The sequence below is a fragment of the Equus przewalskii genome, chromosome X (assembly GCF_037783145.1).
Source record: "Equus przewalskii isolate Varuska chromosome X, EquPr2, whole genome shotgun sequence".
Taxonomy (NCBI): Eukaryota; Metazoa; Chordata; class Mammalia; order Perissodactyla; family Equidae; genus Equus; species Equus przewalskii.
Genome location: NC_091863.1, coordinates 60340563 through 60359780, shown reverse-complemented (window position 1 = coordinate 60359780; position 19218 = coordinate 60340563). Strand labels below are relative to the sequence as shown.

Genomic DNA, 19218 nt, shown 5'->3' with positions numbered 1-19218 from the left:
AGCATCCAAAATGGAAGGGAATAAGTATAATTGTCTCTATTTGTGGATGACATGTTATACACGACAATGCTACAGAGTTCAACAAAAAACTGTTAAAACTAATCAACGAATTCAGCAAAGTTGCAGGATACAATATCAATATGCAAAAATCAGTTGTTTTTCTATACACCAATAATGATGTATCAGAAAGAGAAATTAAGAAAACAATCCTATTTACAATTTCATCAGAAGAATAAAATACTTAGAAACAATTTTAACCAAGGATGTTAAATTTCTGTAGATTGAAAACTGTAAGACATTGATGAAAGAAATTGTAGAAGACATAAATAAATGTAAAAATATTCCATGTTCATGGATTGGAAGAATTAATACAATTAAAATGTCCATAGTACCCAAAATGATCTACAGATTCAATGCAATCTCTATAAAGAAATCAATGAATTGTTTACAAAAATAGAAAATAGAATTATACAATGTGTATGTAACCACAAAAGAGTCTGAATAATCAGGGAAATCTTGAGGTAGAAGAACAAGGCTGGAGGCATCACACATCCTGGTTTCAAACTATATTTCAAAGCTATAATAATCAAAACAGTATGGCATTGGCATAAAAACAGCCACAAAGATCAATGGCACAGAAAAGTGCCCAAAATAAACATGCACATATGGTCACTTAATTTGTGACACAGGAGCCAAGATATACAATGGAGAGAGAATAATTTTGTCAATAAATGGTACTGGGAAAACAAGATAGCCACATGTAAAGAAATTAAACTGAACCCCTTTCATACACCATATAAAAAAATCAACTCAAAATGGATAAGACTTGAATGTAACACCTGAAAACATAAAACTCTTAGCAGAAAACAGAGGAGGTAAGTTCTTTACATCAACTGTGGCAATTATTGCTTTGGATTTGACACCAAAAGCAAAGTCAACAGAAGTAAAATAAGCAAATGGTACTACAGCAAACCAAAAGGGTTCTGCACAGTAAAGGAAACCATCAACAAAATGAAAAGGCAACCTATGGAATGGGAGACAATGCTTGCAAATCACATATCTGATAAGGGGTTAATATCCAAAATATATAATGAACACATACAACTCAACAGCAAGAAAACAAATAATGCAATTAAGAAATGGGAAGAGGAACTGAATAGATATTTTTCCAAAAAACACATACAAATGGTCAACAGGTAAATAAGAAAGTGCTCAACATCACGAATCATCAGGGAAATGCAAATTAAAACCACAATGAGATATCACCTCACACCTGTTAGGATGGATTTCATCAGAAAGACAAGAGATAAGTGGTGGCAAGGATGTAGAAAAAAGGAAACCCTTGTTGACTGTTGGTGGGAATGTAAATTGATACAGCCACTATGGAAAACAGTATAGAGTTTCCTCAAAAATTAAATATAGAGGGGGGCCAGCCAAGTGGTGTAGCGATTAAGTTCACACATTCCACTTTGCCAGTTTGGATCCCAGGTGTGGAGCTATGCACCACTTGTCAAGCCATGCTGTGGCAGGCATTCCACATATAAAGTAGAGGAAGATGGGCATGGATGTTAGCTCAGGGCCAGTCTTTCTCAGCAAAAAGAGGAGGATTGGAAACAGATGTTAGCTCAGAGCTAATCTTCCTCAAAATAAAAATTATATATAGAACTACCATAAGATCCAGCAATCCCACTTTTGGTATATATACAAAGAAAATAAAAACAAGAGTTTGAAGAGATATATGCACTTCCATAGTCATTGCAGCATTATTCACAATAGTCAAGATATGGAAACATCCTAAATGTCAATGGAGGTATGGATAAAAAAAATGTGATATGTGTGTAAAAAGTAGAAACTCACAGAAACAGAGACTGCAGTCATGATTACCAAGGGCTAGAAGACAGGGAAAATGGGGAGATGTTGGTCAAACAGCACAAAATTCCAGTTATAAAGTAAATAAGTTCTGGGGATCTAATGTACAACGTGGCATCTATAGTTTTATAATTGGAAGCTGCTAAGAGACTAAATCTTAAATATTCTCACCACAAAAAAATAGAGTAATTATGTGACATGATGGGAGTGTTAAGCTAACATTATGGCAGTAAGTACACTGCAATATATAAATGTATCAAATCAATACTTTTTACACTTTAAAGTTACACAGTGTTATATGTCAATTATACCTCAATAAAGCAAAGAAACAAATTTATCAAACTGCACACTTTAATTATATAAATTATACCTCAATGCAGGTGTTTTTAAAAGTTTTGAAAATAAAAAAAGTAATTTTTGTATAGCGTATCAATACAGAATTATCAAAACCCATATGATCATGTCAATAGATACAGAAAAAGTATATGATAAAATCCAAAACTCTTTCATGATAAAAACACTGAACAAGTATTAGTAGAAGGAAAGTTATTGAACCTGATAAAGGGCATTTATGAAAATCCTATAGTTTATGTCATAATTCATGGTGAATGTCTGAATATTTTCCCTAAAATTAGGAAAAAGACAAGGATATCTACTTTTACCACTTATATTCAACACTGTACTGGATGGTCTAGCCAAGACAATTAGGTTAGGAAAAAAAATAGAAGTCATCTAGATTGAAAAAGAAGAAGTAAGCTATCGCTGTTCATAGATAAATGAATTATACATTTGTATAGATAAATGAATTATACATTTGTATAGATAAATTATACATTTGCATATACATGATACATAAAATCCTGAGAAATGCGCTTAAAATCTCATTAATAAATGAGTATAGCAAGACTGTAGGATAAAAGATCAATATACAAAAACAAATTTTATTTTGATACCCTAGTAATGAATGATCCAAAAATGAAATTAAGAAAAAGTATTTCATTATCAATAGCATCAAAATAATAAAATGCTTAGGAACAAGTTCAACAAAATAAAGATAAAACATGTACACTAAAAACTATAAAACATTGTTGAAAGATCTAAATAATGGTCAGGAATCCGAAGACTTAAAATTGCTAAGAAAGTAGTACTCTCCAAATTTATCTACAGAATGAATACAATCCCTAACAAGATTCCAGATGGCTTTTTGGGAGAAACTGACAAGCTGATCCTAATATTTACATGGAAATGTAAGGGACTAAGAATAGCCAAAACAATCATGAAAAAGAAGAAAAAAGTTGACTCACACTTTTCGATTTGTAAACTTACGACAATTCTATAGTAATCAAGACAGTATAGTACCAGCACAAAAATAAATATATAGATCAGTGGAACAAAATAGAAAATCCAGAAATAAATGCTGATACTTGTATTCAACTGATTTTCAACAAGGTTTCTAACATAATTCGATGAGAAAAAAGTCTTTCTAACAAACTGTAGTGGGACAACTGAATAGCTATTTGCAAAAGAATGAAGTTGGACTACTACTTCAAACCATAATTAACTTAAAACAGTTCATAGACCTAAATAAAAGACTAAAACTATAAAACACTTAGAAGAATACATAGGTATATGTATTCATGACCTTGCATTAGGTAATAGTTTATTAGATACAACATCAAAAGCACACATTACGAAATAAAAAATAGATTGAATTTAATGCACATTGAAAATATGTATGTTGCACACAAAACTTTCTCAAAGATAGGTTACACGTTAAGTAACAAAATAAATCTTAAAAAATTTAAGAAAATTGAAATCATTACAAGTATCTTTTCTGACCACAATGATATGAAACAGGAAATCAATGATAATAAAATGGTAAAGTTCACTGATACATGAAAACTAGCCAACATACTCTTGAACAATCATTGAGTCACAAAGGAGATCTACAGGGAATTTAAAAAATGTCTCAAGACAAATGAAAATGAAAACACAATGTACTAAAACTTTGGAGTACAGCAAAAACAGTACTAACAAGGTGATAATCAGCCACATTAAAAAAGAAGAAAGATCTCAAATAACTTGACTTTACGCCTCAAGGAACTAGAAAAAGAACAAACTAAAACCAAAATTAGCAGAAGAAAGGTAATAAAAAGATCACAGTGAGCAGAAATAAATAAAATAAAGAATAGAGAGACAATATAAAAAGACAACAAAACTAAGTGTTCAGTTTTGATTTTAAACAAAATCAATAAGCAGACTAAGATAAAAAGAGAAGACAAAATCAGAAATGAAAGAGGAGACATTATATGGATGCCTCAGAAATAACAATATTCAAATGATGCTATTATGAACAATTATACGGATCTCATCAAGATGGCAGCATAGGCAGGATCTGAACTCATCTTCTCCCATGAACACAACCAGCCTACAACTATTTTTGGAAAAATTACCCCGGAGGGAAAACTGAAAACAGGATAAAAAGAACCCCCACAACAAGGGACAGCCCTGACTAAGGCAGAAGAGGCAGAAATTCCTTCTGGAGAGAAAAAACGTCACCTTCAGGAGCAATCAAGTTTCTCAGCCAGCCAAGTGGGAGCCACCCTAAGGTACACAGTCCTGCCTGGAGAATTGAGGTCCTGAGTGGGAGCTCAATGTTGCTATAAGCATCATTCCTACTCAGAACAACTGAGACTAGGGTCTTACTATCTGCTTTTGCTGGCTATTAACTGCAGTGGGGAATACCCCCAAAAAAGCTATCGATGAAAGCTGAAAAGACCCGGGGTCTTAAACAGCTCATGCACAAAACTCACCCATCTCAGTAACCTAAAATTACCAGAAAGAAGGCTGACAGTCCTTTGGTGAAAAGAGACTCACCTGGTGGGCTCTGGGTGCATCTTGGTGAGAGGAGAGTCCTCTCTGGAGACTGAGACATTGGTGTTGGCCATTGTTGTCACCTAGTCCAGGTGTGTTGACACAGACAGGCGGACGCCAGTGAAGTTCTTCCACTAGCCTGTTAGCCCAGGGGTCTGCCACACCCACTAGAGTGCAGATTTAATCTAGTTTGGCCAGCACAGGCAGCCCACACTACAGAATGTCCCCACCCAACAGCAAGTCCTCAGGCTAATTGTCAGCCTGCATTGACCGGGTGCCTTGATCCTCTACAGGCAGGTGAATGTGTCCATCTCTGTGGGGCAGAGCCTGTGTGAGGATCAGGTGAACTGTGGGGGCATTGGTGGAGAGGTGGGAGCTTCTGCAGTGGGGCATCAGGGTATGCTCCAGGGGGTTGCACAGACCAGGACTGTGTTGAAGATGTGTGTTATCCTGTGGGGAATGAGGCTTATCAGTGGCAGAAGACATGTGCTTCACAAATAGCCATAAAAATGATCAGCCCCACCTTCCAAAGCCTGAAACAATTGAGTGCTCCCATGCATAGGGCCAGCCCCACTCAGCTACACTCCTAAGAGAACTGACAACAGCCTTGTAGGCCTGAGGCCTATAGAAACTGAAAGCACCTGAGCCTAGCAATCAGCTACACTGGGTTCCTACCCAATTAACAGAAAAAGTGCAATAGGAATGTTTTGCTGGACCTGTTGCCAATGGTGGTGAAGACTCTCCAAACCAGATTTACAATCAGCTGGCCAAGGAAGAAAAGACTAGACTCCCTGAGTACCTGCATTAAGAGCAACCCTGCCACAGCAGAAGGACGCAAGTAGCCCACAAAGGGGTCACTCCTAAATCATTTGGACTCGTGACAAGAGAGAAGCACACTGCTGGCCCTCAAAAGGAATCTCTTACATAAGGACCCTTCTCCAAGATCAGGAGACATAACCAACTCACCTAATACATAGATGTAAGCACAGAGAAAGAGGCATAATGAAGAGACAAAAGAATACATTCAAAACAGGGGAGAAGGACAAAACCCCAGAAAAAGGACTAAATGAAACAGAAATAAGCAACCTACCTGACAAAAGAGTTCAAACAAAAACTCATAAGGATACTCACAGATATTTGAAGAGGACTGGGTGAACACAGTGAGCTCATCAACAAAGAACTGGAAAATATAAAAAAAAAAAACAATCCAAAATGAAGAACATAATACTGGAAATGAAAAATTTACTAGAGGGACTCAACAGCATAGTAGATGATACAGAAGATAGGATCAGCAAGCTAGACAAAAGATTATAAGAAATCACCCAAGCTGAACAGAAAAAAGAAAAAAGAATTAGGCAGAATGAGAACAGTCTAAGGGAATTCTGGGACAATATCAAGGGCACTAACATTCATATTATAGGTGTACCAGAAGGAGAAGAGAGAGACAAAGGGGCAGAAAATCTATTTGAAGAAATAAGAGCTGAAAATTTTCCTAACCTAAGGAAGGAAACAGACATCCAAGTACAGGAAGCATAGAGAACTTCAAAAAGGTAAGCCCAAAGAGACCCACATCAAGACACATTGTAATTAAAATGTCCAAAACTAAAGATAGAGAATCCTAAAAGTGCCAAGAGAAAGGCAACAAATGACATACAAAGGAAAACCCATAAGGCTATCAGCAGACTTCTCAGCGAAAAACCCTACAGGTGGGAAGAGAATGGCTTAACATATTTAAAGTGCTAAAAGGAAAAAAACTACAGCCAAGAATACTCTATCAATCAAAGCTGTCATTCAGAATGGAAGGAGTTATAAAGAGCTTCCCAGAAAAGCCAAAATTAAAGGAGTTTATCACCAAGAAACCAGTTCTACAAGAAATGCTAAAGGGAATTATTTAAGGGGGAAAATAATGACCACAAATAGAGATAAAAAAATTATCAACCCCCCCCCCCCAAAAAAAAAAACAGGCAATGAAATCACTGGTAAACGTAAAAGTATAGTAAAGGTGGCAGAGCAACCACCAGTGAAGATAATATGAAGGTTAAAAGACAAAAGTACTAAAATTGCATATTTCAATGATAAGAGGGTAATAGATAGACACACACAAAACAGGATATTAGATATGACTTCAAAAACACACAATCTAGAAGGAGGGGAGTGAAAAAGTAGAGCTTTTAGAAAGAGGTCAAGCTAAAGAGTCTATCAACTCAATATAGACTGCTATACACATAGAATATTATATAGGATCCTCATGGTAATCACAAATCAGAAACCTATAATAAGTAAGCAAATAAGTAAGACAAAAGAAATCAAACATATTACTAAAGATAGCCATCAAACCACAAGGGAAGAGAGCAAGAGAAAAAGAAAGGAACAGAGAACTACTAAAACACCCAGGAAAAAAGTAACAAAATGGCAATAAACACATATTTATCAATAGCTACGTTAAATGTCAATGGACTAAATGCGCCAACGTAAAGGCATAGGGTCACCAATTGATTAAAAAACCAAGACGCATGTATATGTTGCATACAAGAGACACACTTCTGACCTAAAGACACTCACAAACTGAAAGTGAAAGGATGGAAAAAGATATTCCATGAAAATGGCAAAGGAAAGAAAGTAGGGGTAGCAGTACTTATATGAGACAAAATAGACTTTAAAACAAAAACTGTAACAAGAAACAAAGAAGGGCACTACATAATGATAAAGGGAACACTCCAGCAAGAAGATAAAACACTTGTAAATATCTATGCACCCAACATAGGAGCACCTAAATATATAAAGCATTATTAACAGACATAAAAGGAGAAATAGACAGTAACACAATAATAGTAGGAGACTTTAACACTCCACTTACATCAATAGATAGATCATCCAAAGAGAAGATGAATAAGGAAACACTGGCTGTAAATGACACATTTGACCAGGTGTTCTTAGTAGATATATATAGAACTTTCCATCCAAAAACCACAGAATACATGTTGTTTTCAAATGAACATGGAACATTCACCAGAAGTGATCACGTATTAGGCCACAAAACAAGTCTCAATAAATTTAAGAAGATCGAAATAATACCATGCATCTTTTCTGACAACAAAGGTATGAAACTAGAAATGAACTACAGGAAGAACATCATAAAAGCCACAAAAATGTGGAGATTAAACAAAATGCTACTGAACAACAATTGGGTCAATGAGGAAATCAAAGGAGAAAGCAAAAAATTCCTGGATAAATATGTAAATGAAAATAAGACACACCAAAATCTATGAGATACAGGAATAGTGGTTCTAAGAGAGAAGTTTATAGCAATTCAGGCCTACCTCAACAAACAAGACAAATCTCAAATGAATAATCTAACAGCACATCTGAAGGTACTGGAAAAAGAAGAACAAACAAAGCCCAAAATCAGCAGAAGAAAGGAAATAATAAAAATCAGAGCAGAAATAAATGAAATAGAGACTAAAAATACAATAGAAAAAATTAATGAAACCAAGACATTGTTCTTTGAAAAGATAAACAAAATTGACAAACGCTTAGCTAGACACACCAAAAAAAAAGAGAGAAGGCTCAAATAAACAAAATCAGGAATGAAAGAGGAGAAATTAGAACAGACACCCCAGAAATACAAAAGATAATAAGAGAATATTATGAAAAGCTATACTCCAACAAATTGGATAATCTAGAAGAAACGGATAAATTCTTAGAAACCTACAACCTTCCAAAATTGGCCCAAGAAGAAGTAGGGAATTTGAATAGACCAATCACCAGTAAGGAGATCAAAACATCAATCAAAAATCTCCCAAAAAATAAAAGTCCAGGACCAGATGGCTTTCCCAGTGAAGTCTACCAAATATTCAAAGAAGACTTAATACCTGTCCTTCTCAAACTCTTCCAAAAAATTGAAGAGATGGGGAAGTTCCTAACTCATTCTATGAAGCCAACATTATCCTGATACCAAAACCAGACAAGGACAACACAAAAACAGAAAATTACAGGCCGATATCACTGATGAACATCGATGCAAAAATCCTCAACAAAATACTAGAAAATCGAATACAACAATACAGTAAACAGATCATATATCATGATAAAGTGGATTTCATTCCAGGGATGCTTAAACATCCACAAATCTATCAACATACTACATTAACAAAATGAAGAATAAAAATCACATGATCATCTGAATAGATGCAAAGAAAGCATTTGACAAGATACAGCATCCATTTATGTTGAAATCTCTGAATAAAATTGGTGTAGAAGGAAAACACCTCAACATGATAAAGGTGATATGTGACAAACCCACAGCAAATATCATTCTCAATGGAGAAAAACTGAAGACTATCCCTTGAAGAACGGGAACCAGACAAGGATGCCCACTGTCACACTCTTACTTAACATAGTATTGGAAGTCTTAGCCAGAGGAATCAGGCAAGAAAAAGAATAAAAGGGATCCATTTTGGAAAAGAAGAAGTGAAACTGTCACTCTTTGCAGACGTCATTATTTTATATATAGAAAACCCTAGATAATCCACTAAAAAACTTTTAGAAATAATAAATGAACACAGTCAAGTTGTAGGATACAAATTCAACATACAAAAATCAGTTGCATTTCTATATACTAACAACGAAGTAGCAGAAAGAGAAAGTAAGAATATAATCCCATTTACAACTGCAACAAAAAGGATAAAATACCTAGGAATAAACTTAACCTAACAAATGAAAGATCTGTACACCGAAAACTATAAAACGTTGTTGAAAGAAATCAAAGAAAACACAAAGAAATGGAAAGATATTCTGTGCTCTTGGATTGGAAGAATTAACATAGTTAAAATGTCCATACTTCCTAAAGCAATCTTAGATTCAATGCAATCCCTATCAAAGTTCCAACGACATTTTTCACAGAAATAGAACAAAGAATCCAGAATTTATATGGAACAACAAAAGACCCCAAATAGCCAAACGATTCCTGAGAAGAAAAGAACAAAGCTCGTGGTATCACACTCCCTGATTTCAAAATATACTACAAAGCCATGGTAACCAAAACAGCATGATACTGGCACAAAAACAGACACACAGATAAATGGAACAGAATTGAGAGCCCAGAAATAAACCCACACATTCATGGACAGATAATATTCGACAAGGGAGCCAAGAACATATGCTGGAGAAAGGAGAGTCTCCTCAAAAAATGGTGTTGGGAAAACTGCACAGCCACATGAGAAAGAATGAAAGTAGACCATTATCTTACACCATACACAAAAATCAACTCAAAATGGATTAAAGACTTGAATGTAAGACCCTCAACCATGAAACTTCTAGAAGAAAACATAGACAGTACGCTCTTTGACATCGGTCTTAGCAGCATATTTTCAAGTACCATGTCTGACCGGGCAAGGGAAACAAAAGAAAAAGTGAACAAATGGGACTACATCAAACTAAAAAGCTTCTGCACAGCAAAGGAAACCATCAACAAAACGAAATGTCAACATAACAATTGGGAGAAGATATTTGCAAACCATATATCAGATAAGGGGTTAATATCCAAAATATACAAAGAACTCATACATCTCAACAACAAAAAAACAAAAACCCGATTACAACACGGGCAAAAGATCTGAACATAGAGTTCTCCAAAGAAGATATATGGATGGCCAAAAGGCATATGAAATGATACTCAACATCATTAGCTATCAGGGAAACGCAAATCAAAACTACAATGAGATATCACCTCACTCAGGTCAGAATGGCTATAATTAATAAGACAGGAAACCAGTGTTGGAGAGGATGTGGAGAGAAGGGAACCCTTGTACACTGCTGGTGGCAGTGCAAACTGGTGCAGCCACTATGGAAAGCAGTATGGAATATCCTCAGAAAATTAAGAATAGATCTACCATATGATCCAGCTATTCCACTGCTGGGTATTTATCCAAAGAACTTGAAAACACAAATGCAGAAAGATACATGCACCCCTATGTTCATTGTAGCATTATATGTAGCCAAGACTTGGAAGCAACCTAGGTGCCCATCAAGGGACGAATGGATAAAGAAGATGTGGTATATATACATAATGGAATACTACTCAGCCATAAGAAATGATGAATTTCAGCCATTTGTGACAACATGGTTGGATCTTGAGGGTATTATGACAAGTGAAAAAAGTCAGGGGGAGAAAGTCAAATACCATATGATCTCACTCATAAGCAGAAGATAAAAACAACGACAAACAAACACATAGCAACAGAGATTGGATTGGTGGTTCCCATAGGGGAAGGGGGAAGGGGGGAGGACAAAAGGGGTGATTAGGCTGACATGTGAGTTAATGGACTATAATTAGTTTTTGGGTGGTGAACATGATATAATCTACACAGAATTCAAAATATATTAAGATGTACATCTGAAAGCTATATAGTGTTATAATCCAATGTTACTGCAATAAAAAATAAATAGATAAAGAGAAGCTGGAAATCCAAAAAAAATTTATATGCCAACAAATTGGACAATTTAGAAGAAATGAGTAAACTCTTAGAATCATACAACCTACCAAAATTGAATCAAGAACAAATAGAAAACCTGAACAGAATAATAACAAATAAGGAGACTGAAGCAGTAATCAGCAACATGCCAATCAAGAAAAGCCTAGGACTAGATGGCTTCACAGAGAAATTCTATCAAACATTCATAAGAAGAATTACTACCAATCCTTCTTAAATCTTGCAAAAAATAGAAGACCTATGAACTCATTTTATGAAGCCAGCATCACCCTGATATAAAAGCCAAACAAGAACATCAGAAGAAAAGAAAACTACAGGCCAGTATCCCTGATAAACATAAATCCAAAAATCTTCAGCAAATTACTAGGAAACTCAATTTAATAGTACATTAAAAGGATTGTAAACCATGACCAAGTGAGATACATCCCTGGGATGCAAGTATGGTTCAACATATGCAAATCAATCAATGTGATACACCACATCAAGAAAATGAAAGATAAAACCCACATGATCATCTCAACAGATGCAGAAAAAAAAATGGACAAAATTCAAACATCCATTCATGATAAAAATTCTAAGCAGAATAAATATAGAAGGAATTTACCTCAACACCATAAAGGCATATATTAAAAGCCCAGAGCTAACAATATAACCAATGGGAAAAACCTGAAAGCTTTTCCTCTATAATCTGGTATAAGTGAGGATGCCTACTCTCACCACTTCTGTTCAATATAGTACTGGAAATCATAGCCAGAGCAAAGAAAAAAAAAGAAATAAAGGCATCCAAATCAGAATAGAGGAAGTAAAATTATATCTGTTTGTATATGATATGATCATATAACAAATAATGTGGCACAGAAAACCCTAAAAACTCAACAAAAACCCATTAGAACTAATAAATGAATTCAGTAAAATTTCAGGCAGGATACAAAATCAACATAGAAAAATCAGTGGCATTTCTATATACAAACAACAAACAATCTGAAAAACAATCCCATTTATAATAGTAACAAAATAATAAAATACTTAGGAATTAACTAAAGAGATAAATGATTTGTAAACTGAAAATTTAAAGACATTGATGAAGAAAATTAAAGAAAACAGATAAATGGAAAAACAGTCCATGTTCGTGGATTGGAAGAATTAATATTGTTAAAATGTCCATACTACACAAAGTAATCTACAGATTTGATGCAATCTCTATCAAAATTCCAATGGCATTCTTTACAGAAATAGAAAAAAACAATTCTAAAATTCATATGGAAACATAAAAGACTGAATAGCCAAAGCAATTTTAAGCAAGAACAAAGGTGATCGCAACACACTGCTTGATTTCAAAATATATTACAAGGATACAGTAATCAAAACAGTATAATATTGGCATTAAAACAGACATATAAACCAGTGGAACAGAATAATCCATTAGTAAGTCCACATATCTACAGTCAGCTGATCTTTGACAAGGGTGCCAAGAACACACACTGGGAAAAGGATAGTTTCTTTGATAAATGGTGGTGAGAAAACAGGATATCCAACTGCAGAATAACAAAAGCGTACCCTTACCTCATACCATATACAGAAATTAACTCAAAATGGATTAAAGATTTAAATGTAATACCTGAAACAGTAAAAATGCTAGAAGAAAACATAAGGAAAAAGCTTCTTGACATTGATTGAAGCAATGATTTTGGGGTATGACACCAGAAGCACAGGCAACAAAAGCAAAATTAAACAGATGAGATTGCATCAAACTAAAAAAACTTCTGCACAGCAAAGAAAACAGCCAACAGAGTGAAAAGGTAAAGGGGAAAATATTTACAAACCATACAAGAGATAAGGGGCCAATATCCAAAATATATAAGGAAGTCACGCAATTGAATAGCAAAAATAAATAACCTGATATATAAATGTACAAAGGACTTGAATATACATTTCTATAAAGAAGACATACAAATGACTGACAAACACCTGAAAATATCCTCAACATTACTAGTCATTAGATAAATGCAAATCAAAACCACAATGACATACCACTTCACACCCACTAGAATTGCTATAATCAAAAATACAGATCGTAACAACTGTTAATGAGGATGTGGAGAAATTGGAACTCTCTTAAACTGCTGACGGGAATGTAAAAGGGTATAGCCACTGAGAAAAACAATTTGGCAGTTTTTCAAAAAGTTAAATATGACCTAGCAATTCTACTCCTAGGTATCTACTCAAAAGAATTGAAAACATACAATTGAAAAGTCTTTCTAGGGTCAGGTCCAGCGGTATAGCGGTTAAATTCACAAGCTCCACTTCGGTGGCCTGGGGTTCACAGGTTCAGATCCCATGTGCAGACCTAGCACCCCTCATCAAGCCACAAGGTGGCAACATCCTACATAAAATGGAGGAAGATTGGCACAAATGTTAGCTCAGGGCCAATCTTGCTCACAAAAAACAAAAAGAAAAATTGTTTCCACAAAAACACTTGTATGTGCCTATTTATAGCAGAATTATTCACAATAGTCAAAAAGTGGAAACAATTTAATTGTCCACCAGTGGATGAAAGGATAGACAAAATGTAGTATATATATACAGAGGAATTTTATTCAGTCATAAAAAGGAATGAAGTACTAACACATGCTGCAATATGAATGAACCTCAAAAACATTATGCCCAATGAAAGAAGCCAGTCCCAAAGAACCGCGTATTATGTGATTCCATTTGTATAGGATGTCCAAAATAGGCAGATCTATAAAGACAGAAAGTAGATTAGTGGTTGTTAGGGGCTGGGAAGAGAGAAATGGGAAGTGACTGTGAATGGATACAGGGTTGTTGTTTTATTAGATTTTTTTGCAGTTATGAAAATGTTCTAAAATTGGATAATGATGATGGTTGCACAGCTCTGTGAATAATACTTTAAAAAAACCCACTGAATTGTACAATTAAAAAGGTGAATTTTATGGTATGTCAATTATATCTCAATAAATATATTATTTAAAAATATAGGACAGAGGGATAAGCAGAGGACAGATCATGAAAGGGCATTTTAGGCAATGGCAATTAATTAGGTTTGTATTCCAAGTGCAAGGAATGGTTTTAGGCAGGAGTGTGTTATTATCTGATTCTGTGTTTTTAAAAGATCATTCTATTGTATGGATATGCTGAAAGGAGGTAAGATGGAAACAGGGAGACCAGTAGGAAGCCACTTTGGGCGGGAGAAACAAAGGACACTTGAACTAGAGTCTTGGCAAGGGGGATGGAGACAGATTTACTAAACTGGGATGATCAAGGTAGGAGCAATGATAGGAAGGGGAGGGAGAAGGGAAATGAGGAGTGTGGCATCTAAGATCTCATATACATCTTATATAGAAACAAATTAACAGATGGGCTACCCAATCTGTAAAGACAACTACACACCTCTGAAAACACAGAAGAAAAATGTATTTAGCAAAACTCTCCTTAGAGATAATGCTTTGTGTTGTCGGAAAGATCACTTACTTGGTGTAAAGTGGGACAATAATACTCCCAAAAGAAAATAACATGCCCAAATTAAAACGGATATTCTCTAAGTTTTCTAGAGAATGGAGAATTGGGCCAGTTAATTGCAGAACTTTTGCTTTGTTGAGAAGAATATACCTATTTGGTAGCAAGAGCTGAAGGCCACAGAGCAAAGGCAAGCTACCAGAAGCAAGTCTCTTCCCCTTAAGCAACATTCAGCTGATCCTCCAACAAAATGTTGATCAGATTATTTAAAACATCTATGCTATACTCCATGTTCCATATAACCTAGGATAAATAAGTTTATGGAAAGCAAGCCAATGTCAACCTGAAAATTAAAGAAATAAATGTAACTTTCAAGACTAAACTAAAATGTTTCCCCTTCTTAAATTACCTCTGTCTAAAATTGGCTTTGGTCATGTTATTTAAATCATTGTGAAATTTCAAATAGTACTCCAGGAGGGTATGAGTTATTCTGTTCATCAAAAGAGAGTGTGGGTTAAAAATTTTTGAAAATATATGTAAATATTATCATACACTTATAGAAAAGACAGATCTGTATGTGTGTGTGTCTGTGCACATTCAATACACACAAAGAGATTTCAGGAGAATCACCAAAATGTGACAAGATTTTAAGTGATTTTTTATAGTTTTCTTCTGATTATCTTTCTGTATTGTTTTTATTTTTATAACACAAAATTATTTTATAATTAAAAAATATTTTAAGGCTAAACTTATCCTTCATATATTTGAATAAGGAAATGTGCCTATGATGGCTTGATTTATATTTTTCTTCTAAAGTGCTACACTCCTTTTCAGAAGGAAAGAAATCAGAGTGATTCTCTGATAAACAGTCTTCAAAAGCAATATATTAATGGCTTTAAATTGTGATATTTGGCTACAAATATGGTATTTTCAGTTATTACAGAATTTCACATTCCTCTCTGTTTCCATGGTGCTCTCTGAATCAGAAGAAAGCTTTCTTCCAACATCATATGGTGATGGTTTAGTACATTCATTAACCAAACATTTATATAATTTTGAAATTCTGTGCTAAATGGGAGATACAAATAAAGAAAAGACAAGGCCATTGCCCTCCAGGTACATATAATTGGATGGAAAAATAAGACACATGCTCAAGTAATAGCAATGTACTATTGCATATGTATGCCATCCAGGCATTCTAGACATCATCTGTGGTAGAGAGAATACTTCTGGTTGGAGTAATTGGAGAAGGCGTCCCAAAAGATAAACTTTTAACTATAGAAGACAACAGATGCTTTTAAAGGGAAGTGGCGCCTGCAATGGCAAAAGGCAAACAAACATAAAATGTCTTTGAGGAACTTCTTGGAGTGAATGGGGTATTATAGGTCATCTGAACATACAAGACAGTAAAGAGTCAAAGATAATCTCAAGAATCTGAACCTAAGGGCTGTGAAAATTGTGGTAAACTCAGGAAGAGAAGCTAATTTAAGGGAAAAGCTAACAACTTCAGTTTTAAACTTGATTATGACCTATTAAAGTAGAAATAGTCAAGTATTTATAGGCTGTTGTTAATGGGCCAATGGTTAGGACTAGATATGGAAATTTTGAAGTCATCAGCAGAGACAGATTATTTGAAGCTATTTTATTTATTGGATTATTTATGTATTTAATGGATTGAGAATCCAAGAGAATAAAGGCGCGTGGGGGAGAGTGGTGAAAAAGCAGCATCATAGACATAGTGATAAGAAGATGAGAAGTTAGGAAAGAAAAATAACAAGTTATGGTTATAGAAAAAGAGGAGAAACAAGAATGTATGATTTATAAGAAATATAAAGAAGAAGAGGGTTTCATAAAGACAAGGGTAGTCAGCTTTGTAAGATGAAACATAGAGGTCAAAAAGTGTGAAGAACAAAAATAATTGGATTTAGCCTAAAAGCCAGACATAAAGGAAATTTTAGGGACTTGATTAGGCAAAAAGGAGAGTGGGTTAAGAATAGTATGAGTGGTAAAAAAACAAAAGCAATAGTTACAGACTCCACTATCTATACAGTGGTAGAGAAAAAGTGTATTGACAGGAAAAAGCGACAGACTCATGCAATTGTTTCTTCTTCAAAACAAGAGAGATTTGTGTGTACTGAAAGAAATAAGATGGGGAACAAAGGCCTTTAGAATGATGAGATATAACCTCACTTACTTTCAAATAAACAAGTGGAAAGATAAAAACAAAACCAAAACAGGCTTTGGCTTCCTGCTTTGAACAGATATGATTTACTTCAAAATCCTGGTTTACTTCTAAAGGAAATCATCCTTGAACTAGAAGTCACCTCACCAACCCTCCAACATACCAGCTAAGCTAAGTCACTTCTCCCTTAACATAACAGTGAATCCAAATATGAGTAGACCCAGAGTCTTGTGAGCTTCCTTATTGCGCCATATTGTGCTCACTCGATGAACTTATTTTTTCATTTGTTAAAAATGCCTTTTTGATGCTCTGTTCTCATTTAATTTGCTTCTCTCACTTTCTCTAACTGACTCACGTCTGTCCCCCTTTCCAGCGTAGGTAAAATAAATGCCACCCATTAGGGAAAAGGATGATTTGAAGAAGCTTTACGGATCAAAAATATGTCCCCCATCAATTTAATGTCATCAGAAATTTTACCATTAAGACATTCATTCTTTTGGACCTTGAAAGGCTTTTGATCTTCTTGGAGACTCTGAAATGGGGACTGTCTGAAATTACTTTCTTTTTATAGCCAGAAACTATGAGGCTCTCTTTAAGTAGAATTGATCCCTGGGAACAATGAAACACAGGATTCAGAAGAAGGAAAATATTCCTGAGGGAGAAAGACAACGAAAGATTGGAAAATCTGAGATATAATCCATCCATCTCTGTCCTCACCCTTCCATAAACACACTTGCTTCTAATTTTTGTTTTCTTAAACTGGTTGGTTTATATTTGTTCCTTATAGCTTCTCTTCTGTATCCTTTACACACACTAGGTGGCAGTGCAACGACAGGAGAAAAGAAAAAAGTAGATTCCAGATTCTGAAATTGGCTTTAACAGAGACCACATCTTTGTGCATTTTCATTTTAACAAACGAAGAAACTGAGACCCACAATAAGGAGGTGACCTGTCCAAAGTCACAACCTCTTCAGTTCCAGAGCCCAGTCAGTCATTCAACCATGCTCTTCAACCTCCCAATTCTCTCCAGTTTCTCGGCTCTTCTCTTTCTCCCAGTCCATCCTCAGGGTTTTTGTTTTTTTAAAGATTGGCCCTGAGCTAACAACTATTGCCAATCTTCCTCTTTTTTTCTTCTCCCCAAAGCCTCCCAGTACGTAGTTGTATGTTCTAGTTGTAGGTTCTTCTTGTTCTGCTATGTGGGACACTGCCTCAGCATGGCTTGATGAGCAGAACTAGGTCCACCCCCAGGATCCCAACTGGTGAAAGCCTGGGCCTCTGAAGTGGAGAGTGCGAACTTAACCACTCAGCTATAGGACCAGTCCCCATCCTCAGGGTTTCACTTCTTTCCTCAGCCAGCCCAAACCCCGTTATTGCCAAAATCTTGTAAACCCTCATCCATTTACCCTTCTGCTCCACCATCTCTTTTCAGAGCCTACATTGGGACTATCTAAAACATTGCTGGAGAAAATCACCTACAGTAAAAGTTTTGCCTTTGAAAACCGTGCAGTCTCCAATTTTACCTAGACACTCGCTGCTAAACAGGGATTCTCTTCATTGTATCTCTCGGTTTCCACTTTCCTTCTTCACAATGGGAATCAACAAATACCTCTCAAAGTCCCAAAGGCCTTGTTTTCTGCAGACAATCTGACTTCATACTTCACAGAGAAAAATAAAGCTATCATGAAAGAACTTTTCTCCATACATGTGTTTGCTTATCTATGATTATACCAACCTCACCTCCTTTCCCTTAGTCTCAAATAAACAATTCTCCTCCTATTCACAGTTAATCCCTCAGTTGTGGTTTTTACTCTGTCCCTTTCAATCCTCCACCAGAAATTTTGGACCTTGCCTCATCGGTTTTTCTCATCTAGCCTCTCTTTTCAATCTTTCATTCTTGTATATCTCCTATCATGTGACCTATAAACATACTCAAGTTTCTGTAGCCATTAAAATTTTTTCTTCTCAAATATAATGATAACAAGCCATAAAACACATAGAGTAATTATAATGTGCCAGGCACCTTTTTAAGTGGTTTACATAACCTAATTCATTTAACCCTCACAACCACCTTATGAGGTAATTCACTACTTTTATCATTAATTTGCAGAAGAGAAAAGGGAGGCACACAGAGGTCAGGTATCTTGCTCAAGATGGCACAGTTATTAAATGGCAAAGCTAGGTTTCAAATCTACACTTTCAGGGTCCAAAGTCTGTGCTAATAACCACTATTCTATACTGGCAAGGTCCTCCAATGTCTAGTGTTCTTTTTCCCTCCTTTTACATCCAAACTTTTCACAAGAACAATTTATTTTCACTGTCTTCACTTTC

The 19218-nt window shown here is 35.3% G+C and overlaps 1 long non-coding RNA gene across 3 annotated transcripts in view; it reads right to left on the bottom strand.

Moving 5' to 3' along the window:
- LOC103561873 (uncharacterized) overlaps nt 1-19218 on the bottom strand; it is a 105509-nt gene that overhangs the window by 52571 nt on the left and 33720 nt on the right. Inside the window, exon 7 of one of the 3 annotated variants that reach the window (XR_547552.2) lies at nt 5875-5923. The exons of the other annotated variants lie outside the window; for them this stretch is intronic. This is a non-coding gene — a long non-coding RNA (uncharacterized lncRNA). The remainder of the gene's footprint in view (nt 1-5874; nt 5924-19218) is intronic. 3 annotated transcript variants of the gene reach the window in all.